Below are 15,126 nucleotides of genomic sequence, written 5' to 3' on the forward strand. Positions count from 1 at the left end.
ACCCCATTTGTCCCTGCAACGCAAGAGATTATTTAGTATCACTTATTTCACAGAGGAGGAAACGGAGTCTCAGGAAGCTGAAGAGAGTCACCCCAGTCACAGTACTGCTCAGTAGTGGAGCTGGGATCCCAGTGCCAGCTGTCCGACTCCCCAAGGGCACGTTTAGCCCGAAGCTTTACTGAACCATTAGGAGTCAGTCACCACGGCCCAGACACTCACTCACCCCTGACCTTAATGATGGCGGGTTTTTCTTATCCTTGAGTATTCTGCTCGCCAACTAGTTCTGGGGGTCCAGCTGGCAGGACAGGCTGTAGCTCCAAGACAGAGAGTCACCTGTGTGCCTACCAGGAGACACACCTCAGGTGTCCCCCCACTGCCTGCCCGGCAGCTGGAGTCTAGGTGTCCCAGAGGTCGCCATGCAATAAGGCCTGGGGCTGAGTGGGGGGCCACGGAGACAGGCTCTCTGGACTGGCCAACAGGGAGAGTCCACCCCTGCCCTCACCCAACTCCTGCCTGGCCTCACCTATTATTCTCGTTGAGCAGCTCCATGTCCTAGAACCAGGTCCCAAATCGCTCCTCGGGCTCTAGGTTGTAATTCTTTGCGGCCACCTGGAGCAGAAGGATCTCCCTCATGACTGGGTATTCCTGGGACCAGAGCGAAGGAGAGGATGCAGATAGGGCCTGGGTGGGCGATGATTCATGGACCTTGTGGGTGGTGAGGAGTGGGGCAGGGGACCATCCTGGGAACCCTCCTTCCCTCCAGTTCCATCCAGGCTCTACCTGTTCGCAGAATGGGAATAATCAGCCCCTCCTCCAGGAAGTTTTCCTTGATGCCATCCTCCCCTCAACCCACCCGCCAATTGGTTGGGTCTCCCACTTCTCTGTTATCAAACTCTTCCACTAAATGTAAGATACAGGGGGTGGAGCCAGGGACTGTTCTGCCCAGAGGGTCTCTGATTTCCTCCTCCTTCCCCTCCCCTGCAGGGAGTGCGGCAGCTGTTCACTTCAGTCCTCTTCTCAGGTTGATCTCATTCCCATGGAAGGCAGAGAGCCAGAGTCCATCAGACAGAGCCCTGTAGCCTGACTAGACCCCTAGGTCCACCCCTTCTCATGTTGCACTACTGCAAGGTCCCCAGAGGGGGCCGGGCATGCACAGAAAACAGGACTTGGACCTAGGCTGGGATCTGGGCTCCAGAGAAGCAGGACATGGGGGAGAGGCTGAGGGACCTGGCAGCACAACCCTCTCTGATGACAGACTTGGAGGCTGAGGCCTCAGGCAGAGGGGACTGCTCAGCCACTTATGTGCTGCGTGACTTGGAGGGGTCTGACTTCTCTCTCCCTCCATGGGCAGCGTGGGAGGGACAGGCTGCGTCCAGCTCAGATAAAACCTCAAGCAGCTGTGCCGTCAGGCAGCTCTGAGCTTCCCCAGCCTGAGGAACCGGAATGGGTGTCTCAGGTGGAGCCTCTGTTCACTCATCCCTAAGATGGGCCTGATGCCCCATCTCCCAGGGGTGGCTGAGAGGCTCTTATGACAGGAGATGTGCCAAGTGCTGAGAGCTCAGAGCTCAGTTCGGGGGCTCCCCCTCCCAAGGCTCAGGATCCTGGCCCTCCTTGCCTGGTCCTCAGGTGCACTCATCTCGAGATTATCACCCATCAGCAGGTGCAGCATCAGCAGGTGACCAAGGAAAGTGCTAAGATATGGGACGACACTTTGTGACATCGGGGTGTGGGTGGGATGAGTCCTTGCTCTCAAGTCGGCCCCCTGCAGACCCTCCCCTGAAAAGTCCTCACCCTCAGCCTCCTGGCCCACCCCAGGGTTCCCACGGGGAGCAGCCAAGACGCCTAGCAGCCTCCCCCAACACCTCCTCCTTTCACAGCCCAAGAAAACCACACTCCTCCTCCTCACATCCCAGGGCCTGCTTCTGGCAAATCACAGGGTGTGCGGTCCCTGGCCCTCCCCACAACAAACCCATCCTGCACCAGCTCTTCCAGGCCCTCCTCCCGGTCACTTCTACTGGGGGATTCAGGCACTGTGGCAGCAAGAGGAAGGGGCCTCCTCTCTTGATTTGAGGGCCTCCAGCTGGGAGGGCAGAGCCCCTCCCCCACAGGCACACTCACCTGCTGCTGCTGCTTCTCCTGCACTCTCTAGAGGCTGATCTGCGGGGGGGCAAACGTGGAGGGCCTCTGCTGCCAGGGTCGAGGTGAGTGTCAGTAAGGCCATAGTCCCTTCACCCCATTTCTCTCCAGCACCACTGGCCTCTGACCGTGGACATCTGACTGCAGGCATCTGGTACCAATAGCACTCCATCCTCCAAGGTGTTGTGATTCTAGAACAAGCCAAGCTCCAACTCTCACTCTGGGTGTGAGCTTGGGCTTTGGGCCAGGCCTCCCTGAGCCTGTTTCCTCACCTGGAAGGTGTGAGAATTCCAGCTACCTCACAGGTTCTCCTGAGGACTCAGTGTCACATGACACTGTTCTCGCCCTCACCCTTCCAGGTGGATCAGGCAGAAAGCTCCCACAGTCTTTTCTTCCCTCTTACCTCATCACCACCCTGTGTGGCCTGCAACTGAGGTTCAACTTGGGGAGGACTGGCCCCCAAGTTCACTCTCTGCTTTCAGGGTTCAGTTTGGAATGAGAGCCTGAGTTTCTTTCTGTCTGTAGGCCTGGGCAATCTCGTGCTTCTCTCCTCTCTAGGCGTCCACATTGGGCAACCCGAAAACACTGGTATTTGATTCCTCAGTTACAGGGATTCGACAGAGTGAGAGAGAGAGATGGAACATGAAAGAGGGAGTAAGAGGAAGTGAGAGACTTTTTTAGTTAAAATTTAGACAGGACATCCCATCACGTTGGCTGTTATTATGTTAAGAAGCCAGCTACTAACTACTTAGTGGTTCCACTAGGATGGCTCTACCATGGGTGCAGCTTACTGGGTACCACTGTGGAGATTGCCCACCTCATAGGCCAAGACGGGACACTTGGGTCACATTCTCCATTAAACAGGAAACAATTGAATGGTTTTATTACACAGGATGGTAGTATCTAAATTTCCATTAGTTTCAACCCCCTCGTGATGCTGACCTGAAAATGAGACCAAGTTGGAAGCGACTGTTCCAATATCACATTGCTACAACCCAGGCCTGTTTTGAGTGGTGTTCTGTGCTACCTGTCACCCCTTCTTGTTATTCTTCCATCTCTAAGTTTGTGCCTTAGGTACATGTGACACCAGCCCACAGGGGTAATAGATATTATGTCATATACACCGGCTGACATCCCTAGGAAGTAGATTCTAGTCTGATCCCCATGGTGCAGGTTTAGAGACTGGGGAGGACCTGAGAGGTACAGGGACTTTCTCAGGATGAAGAACTGGTAAGAAAAAGGAGGTCAACATTCATCTCTGTCTCCTCAAAGTTAAGACCCGACTTAGGTTTCCAGGGAGCTGTGGCTAGGGCTGTGTAGGCTCCTTGTGTACAGTTCAGGAGATGACATGGGGGAGGAGGGTGAGCAGTCAGGGCACAGGGGGCAGCTCTGGACAAGTCTGATTGAAGGAAGGGGCCCAGGTAAAGGAATCTTGAAAAATGACCTCACTTCCTTGGTCATAGACCTCAACAGATCTTAGAACTCTGGTAACCAGGCACCCACAGCCCCCCATCCAGCTCACTTGACTGGAGACAGTCAACAGGAAAAAATATTTTGTTGTTGTATCCCAACTTTTGGAGGATCTAGGCTCAAAAAAACCCAGAAAGAGAAACTTCTTGGTCGTTGCCGACGTTGGCTCAGTCCTCATCCCCGACGCCTCTGGGCATCTGGCAGGAGGCAGTGAAGGGTAACACGGGGCAGCCCAGGAAAGGCTAGTGCAGGCCAGGACACAACTGTGATCCTACCTGATCTGCCCCACACCCCTTACCATTCATCGTGTGTGTGTGTGTCTGTGTGTGTTTGTGTGGAAGGGAGAAGGCAGGGTATGAGGGGTAGGCCATTCCTGGGCAGGAGCTGGTTGTTAGGTGTTGGAAGCATGGTGGGCCTGTCATGTTCATAGCCCAGGTCATGGCTGGCAGCATGAGAAGGTGAGCTCCTCTACTCTTATGTTACTGAGCCATGGAGGTTTCATCTCTTTTCCTGCCTGACCACAGTTCTTTGCAGGGATGTCCCTCTGTGCCTGAACTGAGGAGCAGACTTTCTCTTGGGGGTTGACCTCAGTGGCAGTCTGCAGGCAGCCCCTCATTCCTTCTGGCCCAGCTCCAGAGCAGTCTTTGCAGAACTCCAATCAGAAGATCATCGAGGAGCTGCCCAATAGTTTCAATTTCACCAACTCACTAGGCAAGGGGAAGGTGCCTGAGGCCACAAACACCATCCAGTGATGCTCTGAGATGAGAGCAGGAGCAGAGGGTCTCCACACTCAGGACCTTGAGATAACCAGGTTGGACCAGAACTAGGGCATGACCAGACTGGGGCTGTCTCTTTTTCAATCTAAAGGGGATGTACACGCAGGTAACCTTGCCTGATTCGGAGCTGAGCTGCCATGACCCTCTTACCCTTGCCCGGTGTGAGCTTCTGGAGGCCACTGAGGCAGAGGCATAGGGTAAGTGGGACTGCAGGCTGCATATTCCTGGAAGGGAAGTGGGATCTTGCTTGTGTTTAGAAGGACACATGGAAAGTCAGCTATGTGGGTGAATCTTTCTCTTTATACCACTGTAGCGCCAGCTGCAGAGCTCCAGCCAGTGGCAGAAGCAGAGCAGTGTGCAGTGGTGGAGGTAGAGCTGGCTACAGCTCCGTTAACATCACCCCTTCTAGAGTTGGAGCCAGCGTCCCCTCCATCAGCAGTGTTGGAGCTGGAGCAAGGGCCAACATCGGCTCCAGCAGGAGTGGGAGCTGCTGAGCTGGAGTCACCTGGACCATCATTTCTAGTGGGAAGTCCGTCTCCACCTGTGGCTGTTAAGGAGCGTGAGAAGAAGCCCAACCTCACGGCCTTCTCTCCTAAGCAGGTGGTAGTGCGGTTGACCGTGATGGATGCGGTGAGTAGCTGGGCTCTCAGGGCGGGGTGGAACAGGCCTTCCCTCTGCCATCATTGCCCCAGACCTGATCCAGACTCCCATGATCTGGGCCCAAATCCTAGCTCCACCCCTTACCAACCATATGACCTGGGTAACTTCTGGAACCCCAAAGCCTTTGCTGTCCACCTGCAGATCGTAGAGATGGACACTAACAGGACCTGCTCCACAGAGTGGCTGTGCCAGCTCCATGAGGTAGAAGAGATGGAAAGATGGGCAGGGCCTGGCCCATCAGTGGTGGAGGGGAACTCACTGTGTGCAGCCAGGTCTACAGTGGCCCAGCCGTCTCCTCATGAGGCTCAACAGCCTCAGGACTTGACACCTGATGTGTACTTCACTACAAGGGAGACAGACAAGGCCAGTGGTTGTAGCTGCCACGGGGGAATGTACATCAGAATGGGGAGTGGGACCAGAGCGGAGATCAGGGTGGTGGAAGATGCCTCCTTGACATGAGCAGAATTGAGCCACCGTCTGGAGCTTGGAGTTAGCCAGGACGGGCTGGGTGCAAATGCCCCTCTCTCTTCTCTGCCGGGATTGTGTCCTGGGTCATCCTGTGTTGGGTACCCTCGGTGGACAGAGAAGAAAACCCAGGGACTCTCACAAGGCTCAGGCCACATCCTGAGCTTCCTGAGCTCCAGCTCTAAACTCTGACACCTGTGTCGGACTTTAGGGGCTGTGGACACATAGGTGGCCTGTGGCAGGGCTGGATGACACTCCCTCTGTTCCCCAGGAGCTCTTCTGGAAGGTGGTGCCCTCTCAGTGCCTGGGATCCACCTGGCACAAGAAGAACAAGCCTGGCAGTGAGCACTAGACACCCACTATCCAGGCCACCATCGACCAGTTCAGAAGGGTGGCCAGCCTCGTCATCACCACCTGCCTTGGGGACCGAGCATGACAGCCCAGGACAGGGCGATGGTGGTAGAGCACTGGGTCCAGGTGGCCCAGGTGTGCCGTGGGAGGCCCAGTGGAGCCCCTCTCTGGAGACTTGGGAACTGCCTCTCCACCTTTATCAGCTCCCAGGATTGCAGTGTGAGGTCTAAGCTCCTGCAAGTCCTTAGGCCCTTCCTGCCAGGGGCCCACTGACCTTGACTCCAGGTCCCAGTGGGAGGATGCTCACTTCCTACCTGTCTAATTCCCTGGGTTGAGCTAAACTCCTCCTCCTTGTGAGTGTTACTCTCTGGGTCCTAAATGTCCTTCTGGGGCTCCCTGAGCATCTGTCTCATCCGGGAGGGGAGATTTAAATAGAAGGGGACTGAAGCTAGAGCAAGCGGGGCTCCAGTACCCAACCTCACACCTCATTCTCTTCCCTTCCCCAGGAGTGCGAGATCTGGAAGAACTTCTCCTCGCCCTGCACTGTTATCTCTGCTCTGGAGAAAACTTCCACAAGCCATCTGAAGAACACATGGGGGGAAGTTTCCTCGTGGGTAGGCCTCTCTCCATAGGAGGACCAGGATGGTTGGGGGATCTCCTGTATGACTGCCATTGGCGCCTCAGTCAGCTGGGAACTCTTGGGAGGCAGCAAATGCTGGGGACAGGGCCTGGGCGTTGGCAGTTGGTCTCTAAGTCTCCTGGTGACCTTAGTGAACCAGTTCTGCTTCAGTACTCGGTTTCCCTAAATGTCAGCTACTGGATTGAGCCACATTGGGGATATTCAAGTGTTTATAGCAACAGAACTCTATGGTCAGTTGAAACTCATAGTGGTCAAAACAGAGCTGCTCTGTAGAGCTGGGGAGTGGAGACCCCAGTGACCAACAGGAGAGTCCCCTCCCAGTCCCATGAGACCTTAACGCTCAGAGGAGCCCAGTGAGAACACTCCTCCAGACAGGTTGAATCTCTTGGGTTGTCAAAGAAAAGGGATTTGCACTCAGACCCCTCACATTATCCCTAAATTTATCCTTCCCTCTTTCCCCTCCCCTCGGGTAAAGGTCTGAAAAACTTAAGGAGCTCTATAACCAAGACGAGTCCTTGAGCAGAGAACTGATGACCAAGATAAAGTGGAGGCCGTGGGTCTGGAAAGAGAGGAGGGGAGAGAGGGGTAGGGGGACTGGGCAGGCTGTAGGTTTGATAGTTTCTCACTTGAAATTTCTCTGAAACATTCCCATCTATCTTGTCCAGGTTAACAAGCAGAGGGATCTGTTCAGCCCATGGGCGGCAGGGTGCCATTTTTCGGCAGGAGGCCCTGGTCATGGGACACAGTGGTGTTGGTTGGGCTGTTCCAGGAGGAGTTGCCGAGCTGGTGCCATCAGCAGGTCTCTGGCTTCCGTGCACGTCCATCCTACTGGATGTAGCTTCTTCCAGGCTGTTGCGGTGGGTTTAGCCCTCAGCCTAAAACTGTCCTCAGGAAGCCAGGCCACTGCTGCTCCTTCTGTGTTCACCACGTCTGCGAAGACGTGACTATCATCCTTCTTATCATCTTTCTTTTCCTCTTACCCTACAAAAACCAATCATGAAAGTGGGTCAAATGATAAAGGAAGCCTGCCTTTTTAGGACAATTATCCTGGCTGTTTTGTACTTCCACCCACCCTCGATCCCCTGGGGCTAGATCTGACCTGTGTCCCGGGATGTCATCAGGCAGATTTGCATCAAGAACAGAAAGCTCAAGGTCAAAACTCAAGGCTACTCCAGATCATTTCCCCCTCCATCCTGTTAACACCCCCTCCTTGTATGAGTGTGATTCTATTCTCTTCTTGTCCTTGTCACTCTCAACCGCACAAGTCCTGGCATTCCCACTCAGGACAGTAAGTCCCCAGTCCTTTACTAAATCCCAATTCTTACCATTTCTGTGTTTTCTGTCTACTCATTTGCTTAATCCATTGACCACTTGGTGTTCATAGAGGTTAAATCAATAGTGATATTATCAACCACCCCCTGCTAACGACTTACTCCCATATCCCAGATGTTCACATAATCCAAGTGGTTATGTTCAAAAGTAAATAATTCAGAAAACATATTCACCCACCACAAATTCCTGATCTCTAATATTTTTATTCAAACACTCATACAGTAAATACCTGTCCCTCAAGATCAGAAGTAATGCCAGATCACCAATCCTCACCTTAATTTTCTCCTCCACCTATCTAATCCTGGATTCCATGGACTATGATCACAATAACTTCCTTGGAAAAATAAAAAAATCCTTACCACTCATTTATTTTGTAAACCTCCAAACCCAGAAGATCCCGATTATCTGCCATGATGCAGCTACTGTTGGTCTTATAACAAGCTGAAGAAAAAACACGAAACATGATCTTTTGGTACCACTGTAAACACAAAACCATCTGCATCAACTGGGAAGCATCTATAATGCCTGGAAATTTTGTTCTTTTTTTTGTGTTGGCTCAATTACAAAAAGACAAATCAATTTATAAAATAGGCAAGGGACCACAATAGACTTTTTCCAATGAAGACATACAAGTGGCCAATAGGTCTATGAAAAGGTGTTTGGCATCGCTAATCATCAGGGAATACAAATCAAAACCACAATGAGCTATCACTTCACACCTGTTAAGATGGCGATTATCAGAAAAACTAAAGATAACGAATATTGGTGAAGATGTGAATAAAAGGAACCCTTGTGGGAATGTATCTAGTACAGCCATTATGAAAAACAGTATGGAGGTTTCTCCAAAAAAGAAAACTAGCATATGATCCAGCAATCCCACTTCTGGTATATACCCACAGGAATTGAAATCAGGGTCTCAAAAATATACCTGTACTCTAATGTTCATTGCAACTAATTCACAATAGCGAAGATATGGAAGTAACCTAAACGTCACTGATGATGAATGGATAAAGAAATGGAATATTCTTCAACCTTGAAAAAAGAAGGAATTCCTGCCATTTTTGACAACATGAGGGACCTAGAAGATATTATGCTAAGTGAAATAAGGCAGACAGAGAAAGACAAATACTTATATGTGGAATCTAAAATTGTGAAATTCATACAAGCAGAGGTCAGAATGGTGGTTGGCAGGGGCTGGGGAGATGGAGAAATGGGGAGCTGATTGTCAAAGGATACAAAGTTTCAGTTATCAAGATAAATAAGTTTTGGAGATGTAGGATATGGCTTAGTGCCTAAAGCTAACAAAACTCTATTGCATACGTCACATTTGTTACTAGAGTAGATACTAAGAGTTCTTACCACAGAATGATAGTAATAAAGGAGGTGAGAGAAATCTTTGGATGGTGAGGGATATGTTTGTGGCCTTGATGGTGGTGACAGTCTCAAGGGTGTATACTTATGTTCAAATTCATCAAGCTGTATATAGAAAAGTATTACAGAATTGTTGATTCTTCTGCACCTTGAAATATGCCATGTCCTCATCACAAAACAAAAACATTTGTAACTATGTATGGGGACGGATGTTAACTGGACTTATTGTGGTGATCATTTCAATATATACTCAAACATTGAATCATTACGTTGTACCCCTGAAACTGATATAATATTATATGTCAACTTTACCTCAATAAAAAAAAACACAACAAACAAAACCATTTGAATATTGTAAATGAGTTCAGTGAATCCCTGAAAGTGGCCCATTCCCATATGAGAGTTACAGGAAGCAGAGAGGATGAAGTAAATGAAAGAAAGATGTACAAAACACTATTCAAATTAAAATCATTTAAGTTGCTATCAGCTCCTTGTGGCAAAGTTCTGTGAGCACTGATCTTCTTTCCCATTTTTCCTGGAAAAGCATACTTTCAGATACAACCCATAACAGTTTCATCATTTCCTCTAATACGACAATTTCAACTTAATAAATAAAGCCAAAAGCATCCCTTATGTATGAATAAAGTTAGTGAACGTTACAGAGAAAAGAGCATATTTGCACAATCTCAATAAAGGAAACAGAAGAACTGAATGATGATCAAGTCTCATTCAAGCTTATCTTTGAAAGCCAGTAAGACCAGGTTATCTTTTCAAGGATGTGTGTAGAGCTGTCAGCCTTGGAAGATAGAAATAGTGGCCTCCTCTGGAGCAAAGAATAGGCTTGCTTACTGCCCAGTATAATAAAAATAACACCCTCCCAGGACAAAGGTTAGCAGACATCCTGCCCGTTATCAAATATTTGAGTCCCTTAGGCTCTGAGATCTTGCAACCCTCTGCATGTCACCTGGCCCACTGTGTATCACCCTGTAGGAAGTGGGATTTAGTGAACCAGTGCCAATGCTGATACTCTGGCCACTGCTATTGCTGTGTCATTAAGTCCTTTGTCTCTGACCCATGGGTCTCGTGTCCTTTGCCAGCGTCTGTAAGACCATTGTAGGCTAACTTATTAGCTTGCAGGAAAGGTAAAATATCAGACCTTTCACAGTTCCCAACAAGCCCTTAAAGTAACTAGTAGTCTTAGGAACAGAGAGCTATCCAGAACAATATGCATGGATGGTCTTCATCGAAGACTTCATGCAACCAAAACTTTAATAAGTCTCTCTGATCTCTTTTATTTCTACCCCAAGTAGAAGGAGAGGCACCAAGCTATTACAGACCTAGGGCTTGTGCAAGCCACCTGGAGACCTAATAACCAGCAACTTCCCATGGGCAGCAAAGACAGTGGGGCATATTTCCAAAATGGACCCATATGCCTCCCTATCATCCAAAAGACAGTACATTATCTTAATTTATGATGATTTGAGTCATTAAAATCTTGTGATGGGCCAAAGATACACTTCTACGAGGAGTCAGGCACATAGCAGTTGTAAGCAGATTAACACACTTGGTGAATATCAAACGCTCAACTAAACGTAGTGTTCTAATCAATTATAAGGTACAACAAATTTAATTAGGTCAATTAAATGATATTTGATGGTATCCTTGATTATCACTCTCTAATAATGAACAAGAAACTCACGTAGATAACTATAATTGGTCTTACTTTAAAATATGGTAGTCAGGAGTGTTTGAGATAAACTGGAGATAAAGAAGGGGAGAAATAGATAAAAGTTAGCTGCTCTGAAGCCACTGTCAAGCCCCCTGGATCTACATGTAACCCAGGAGATCGAGGCAGACGGCTTTGTGCCTAGATCCCCGTGCACTGTGGTTCTCAGGGATGTCACGGTGCTGAAGCAGCTTCTTGAATCGTGTTTACATGTCCATATGTATAACACCCTTGACCATAGTGATGAACCACCATTCAATCATCTCTTACACCCCTCTAATTAACAATTAGATTTCAAAATCATTGTATCATTACATGATCATTTATTCCTCAAATCTTTGGGATGCTGAGCTAAAAGAAAATTAAATCTCAATGGTTTCTTTTTTTTGAAGGACCAAGATGTCCTTTCACACTTGGAATCCGGGTTTGAAGATAAATCCATCAAATCAATGGAAATAACTTAAGAAATGGACAGAGGGATACTTCCTTCATATATACACAGTTTGCACTCTGGCAAAAATAGAGTTATATTTTTAAAAATTAGAATTTTTTGAAATTTTATAGATATTAATGACATTGTTCTGTTTATATTCCCTTTGGTTTACCAAACCAAACTCACTCTTTAATGGGCATTTCTAGCATTGAGTGCTAATAACAGCAGCTTTTTTAAATTCTTATTTTTCCCAGGTTAAAGACCAAGGGCAGAGGTCATCAAGAGGTCAAATCTAACCTACCTACAGATGTGGTAGGCTTAACTATGGATGTTCAAGCCAGACATTGCCAGCAGAACTACATCTCTTCACCCGTAGGTGAGTTTTTACTAGTAATCACAGAGACTTAAGGATATCAAAGGAAATTCTTTATTAAGAACAAAAGATATAGATTCTTATGTTGAGTTCATTACTTTGAATTTTTGAACCAAATCACATATATCGATTGGACCATGTTCAATTCTATGATCTTTAGAAGACACAGCCTACAGCTGAAGAGAAATAGGTACAACACCAATATCTTACCCTCTCTGAAGCCCAACTGAGAGCCCCTGGAGTCAGAAGTTTTCAAGACAAGAAAAAGTCATCCTTCATCTGAACAGAGAGAGTAGAGGCTATTCAAAGATTCAACTCACATTGTTAACATGACTTGTTAGAATGTGATGGAGCAAGCATAATACCTTCTAAGTTTCATGATTTTTCTCCAGAATACTGAGATGGATGACCTTAAAGTCCAGCTTCCGCATAAATGTCGTTATTCAGGGATAAAATTAATTTCCCTATAAAATAATTCCCATAAAAGTGTTAAAAATATATCATAGTCTCTGACTAAAAGGAAACAAAACATATTGAGGAGTTGAAAGCAGTGTAATAAATTCCATACAAGGATCTTATAGCAGCATTATGTATAATAGTGAAACTGGATGTAATCCCTTTGCTATCAAAGAAGATATAAACAGATCATGGTATGCCTATTCTTTGGAGTACCTCTAAAACTTCTAAAAAGGTAAGTTAGAGTGATGTGCACTGATAAGGAAAGAGGTCTATGATATATGGTTTGGGAAACAGCAAATTGCAAAACGATGTAGTTATGTAATTTATGTTTAAAAAAAACTTTGTGTGTTTATAAATTCATAAGAAATTTCCAGAAGAATAAGCTGCAACCTCTTAACAATAGTTCCTTCTGAGTAGGACAGTGAGTTTGCAGGCAAGGGGATGAAAGGGGAATGTTTCACTTTACTCTACACAGATCAGTGCAATTTGACTTTTTTTACAGTGTGTATTTGTTTCATAATTAGAAAAATGAGTGATGTGACCATTTGGTGCATGGCAACAGTATTATGTTCACCAGTCTCTGTACTCTATGATACTGCACAGCATGGACTGTAGGAGAAAGCCCAGAGGAGCAATGAAGACAAAGAAGACATGACACCTGCAAAATGTCAGTAGAGTATTTCTACATAACAAACCTTCCAGGTGAGCAACAGTCAGTATCTTCCACTGCTCCAGCTCTCGCCATGAACCTAGTACCTGCCCAGAGTAAGCCAGAGGACCATGTCCCGCTAGTCCAATCCCTGCTCGGAGACTGTTTGTGCAGGGTGACTGCCATCAAGCAGACAATGGACTCAGGATGGGGCGTGTGCCTTTGGGGAGACTGGCGGAGAGGCATAAAGTGGAACACCAGCTAAGTGCTCACACCTGAGAAGCGGAGCTCCAGGTGGAGACACAAAATGTACCAAGAAACTGTGTGACGTGAAGGAAGCTACTCCATTTCTCTGAGCTTCAGTGTCCCCCCCTGTAAAATGGGGATCACAGGACTACTTCATAGAGCTGTTGGGGAAGTTACATAAAAGTTCCTGTGACAACCAGTGTCCACATTATTAACAAAGTCATATCCGACTTCAAAATAATCGATGAAAAGAATAATGGCAATGAGACCAAAGATGGTCTGCTCAACTTCATAAGCAGCCCCAGCAACATGAGAATGAGAGAGGCTCCTAGTAAGCAGGGTTCTTCACAGCTCCACTGGAGACGATGAACACGGGCTACACCAGGATAAGTCACTGTTGTACAGTGACTCGTTTAGTGAGGGTGGGTCCCTAAAGACACTGTGAAATCCAGTTACACACAGTGTCTCCTAGGAAACAACTACAAACCAATCAACTCAGCAGATAGGAATGGGAAGGGGGCGAGCATAGGAGGATCAGAGCCACAAAATCTGACGGAAGACACTGAACCACGAGCGCCCAGCTCTGTCAACAGCTGCTGTGGTTGCACCAGGAGATCAAATGTCTGAGACAGCCATTGTGGAGACTGCTGGGAGCATAGTGGTCACTGAAGCCACACCCCAACAGCAGTTGCATCGGAGCACACAGAACCCGAGACTTTCCTCTCCATTAATCGTTGTTTTAAGATGATGAATATCCTCATGTTACAATGTCTCCTTCCAACCCTTGTGGATGAGTGTCATCAGAACCCCCTGAAGAGGTCACAGGCCACAGTAGGATAGAACACTGGGGGTTGGGGGAGCGGCGCTGTACCTGAACACACGGACTATCACTCGGGTCTATTGAACACGAGAGAAGAACTCGAGGATGTTTTCTAAGGAGAATTCCCCGTCTTGCCACATTCAGAGATACTGCAGAGTTTCTCGTCCGTTCTTTACAAAAATATTAAAGAATTCGAGTCATTGATTAATAAAGAGGCAAATTCTTCACATAGTGACAGGGTCCAGTTTCCATGACCAGCTTTTTCAGTTGTTTTGATAATATCCCACATTCAGGAATCAGAAATGTAACCTATTGGGATGTGTAATATAAACAAGGACTTTTTTTCATGTAGATCATCACCCAGGTTTTTAGGGAGGACATGAATCATGAAAGTTGCTAACCATTCCTCCACAGGTTTCAATAAGACTTTTAAGTTAATTTACCAATCTCAGGAAAAGATAACTTGGTAATTCAAAATTTTGTTTCTGCATTCAAGCGTATAGTACAACCAAGAGAATGAGCATAAAAAAATTAACAAGAAGGTCTTGCTTGCATTTCATCTTTTGCAAATAATCAGGATATTTTATGCTCTGTTCCTTTCACTACTCTAATCAATTTTTAAAGAATACGGTACATTTGACTATCCCTGGGCATGTTTATCCTGGAAACTTGCCGGAATCCAAAGCAGAGATGTTAAAGCTGACGGGTTTCAAATGCTGCCCAGGTGCTGTCTACCATGAACATGCTTCTCCCAAAGCTGGACCACCGGTCTCTTCCTGAAGGATCAGAGTCATCACTCATGTCTCTGAGAGACTGGCCACTCAGGCCTGAGCTGAGATTAGGTGATCAATCTAAAGGGCAAAATGCTTAAGCTATTCTCATCTTAAGGATGCTGTTTTGGAGGCCTCTGCGCTGGAATGGGTTAGTGAAAACGGCCTACTAGATACTTGCCTGGGAATTGTGTTGTTCCCCTCTGCTCTTAGCAAATCCTGGGGAAACCAATGATTAACCCCAAGGATTCCTCAACTTCCACATCTGTGAAAAAGGCAAGCAACAGCCAATGTTACCACCCTGCAAACTCTTAAGCTGTGCTTGCAAGAGGGGCCACAAGGGCGAATGTCTCCTAGAAGCTGATGAAATGATGGTACTTTGGCTGGAGATGGCAGAGGGCAGCAGGCAAAGTGGAAAGTTTCTGGGATGTCAAACCAGTTCCCATAAG

Source organism: Diceros bicornis, assembly GCF_020826845.1.
Source record: "Diceros bicornis minor isolate mBicDic1 chromosome 30 unlocalized genomic scaffold, mDicBic1.mat.cur SUPER_30_unloc_3, whole genome shotgun sequence".
NCBI classification, from domain to species: Eukaryota; Metazoa; Chordata; class Mammalia; order Perissodactyla; family Rhinocerotidae; genus Diceros; species Diceros bicornis.